At 49.9% G+C, this 1,948-nt stretch overlaps 1 protein-coding gene across 1 annotated transcript in view; it reads left to right on the top strand.

Annotated features, from left to right (window-relative positions):
* DTNBP1 (dystrobrevin binding protein 1) overlaps positions 1 to 1,948 on the top strand; it is a 113,314-nt gene that overhangs the window by 9,135 nt on the left and 102,231 nt on the right. The gene's annotated exons all lie outside the window — the stretch shown is intronic.

The following is a 1,948-nucleotide window of genomic DNA, read 5'->3' as shown; positions in this document are numbered from 1 at the left end:
CCCACTCCAGTACTCTTGCCTGGCAAATCCCATGGACAGAGGAGCCTGGTAGGCTGCAGTCCATGGGGTCGCTGAGGGTTGGACACGACTGAGCGACTTCACTTTCACTTTTCACTTTCATGCATTGGAGAAGGAAATGGCAACCCACTCCAGTGTTCTTGCCTGGAGAATCCCAGGGACAGGGGAGCCTGGTGGGCTGCTGTCTCAGGGGTCGCACAGAGTCGGACACGACTGAAGTGACTTAGCAGCAGCATACCTGAATGGTCTAGTGGTTTTCCCTACTTTCTTCAATTTAAGTCTGAATTTGGTAATAAGGAGCTCATGATCTGAGCCACAGTCAGCTCCCAGTCTTGTTTTTGCTGACTGTACAGAGCTTCTCCAACTTTGGCTGCAAAGAATATAATCAATCTGATTTTGGTGTCGACCATCTGGTGATGTCCATGTGTAGCGTCTTCTCTTGTGTTGTTGGAAGAGGGTATTTGCTATGACCAGTGTGTTCTCTTGGCAAAACTCTTTGCCCTGCTTCATTCCGTATTCCAAGGCTAACTTTGCCTGTTACCCCAACTGAGATCGAATACCACAAAGGAGCCGGTGGTGGGATAATTTGGAGAAAAGCTTGTGAAAAGGCCTAGGAAATGAACCTAGGATTTTCAGGGAACACACAACACACCAAAGGTTATTGCGGCTTACATGTCAAGGAATGACAGGTGAGTAGTACTTTAGGTAGAAGATCAGGAAGGGTTCAAATTTTGAGACTTTGTAAGCCCAGTGAGGAGTTTGACTTTTTTCCTAAGAGCACAGAAGGATTTAAAGCAGGAAAGCAACATGATCTGATTGCTCTTTTTAAATAATTCTCTTTGGCTGTTGTGTCAAGGATGCGTTATGGGGGTGTACATGGTGAAAGAGGAGAATCAGATACCTCAGTATTCCTGGTGAAAGACTATGGTGTCTTGGACTAGGGTGCTTTTAGTGAAGACAGAGAAAGAGGAGCAGGTTCTACCAATACTTTAGAAGTAGAGTTGACTGGACTTGATGAATTAATATTCAGCAGGTGAGGAATAGAACTGGGTAATTTCGAGTGGCTTAACTTGAGCAACCAGGTGGATGGTGGTGCCACTTAATGAAATGGAAGAGGCTGGGATTAGGTTCGAAAGTGAGCTTGCAATCACATTTTCAATTTTTGGTGTTTGGGGTTTGCAGATGCCTGTTGGATACAGGTGGAGTTAATAATTGGTGTGACCTGAAGCAGGGGGAGGGAGGACTAGGCTGAAGATGGAGATCTCGGGCGTCATCTGTGCCTTGATAGAATTTACCGCATTGTAATGGATAGAAAAACCCAGGCAGAGAGCATACAAGAAGGGCGGGAGGCTGCAAATGCAGCCTCTGGAGAAGCAGTTAAAACAGGAGGAGGAGGAATGGGCTGAGAGCGTGCAAGTATGGAGTCTTAAGACTGGGATAAGGAATGGCATCAGAACCAAGAGGTCGAGAAAAAAAATCAGAGAAGTAACAAATGGAAGCCACGGGTGACACGACAAAGGCTGGGACAGGCTGACGAGAAGAATGGAAAGTCAGGCGGTCGGAACAGTCACCACTTTCTCATCGAAGAAACCGAAGCTGTGAGTGGTTAACTTTCATCATCCAAGGTCAGAGCCAGCGGGCTCAGATCCTGGAACCAGAGCCCAGGAGAGTGTCCGCGACAGGTCCACTCATTCAAGGAAGCGCTGAATGTAAAGCATTCTTTGACGCGGCCGCTTCTATTTTAGAGAGGAAAGGCAGCCGGCCGGGGTGGGGCGAGAACAGAGCGTCAGAGCGCCGGGCTGTCTCCGCCTGCGGGGAGGGACCACCCCCCCTTTCCCGCAGCCCGAGCCGGCGCGCCCCACTGCGGCTGCGCGGGACGGTGTGGGGCGGGGCGGGAACGCGGAAGGGGCCGCGCCGCGGGGACGAGCAA

This window comes from Bison bison, unplaced genomic scaffold (genome assembly GCF_000754665.1).
Source record: "Bison bison bison isolate TAMUID 2011002044 unplaced genomic scaffold, Bison_UMD1.0 scf7180017864274, whole genome shotgun sequence".
Classification (NCBI taxonomy): Eukaryota; Metazoa; Chordata; class Mammalia; order Artiodactyla; family Bovidae; genus Bison; species Bison bison.
Note: the sequence above shows the minus strand (reverse complement) of the source record. Positions and strands in the feature narration are given on the sequence as shown.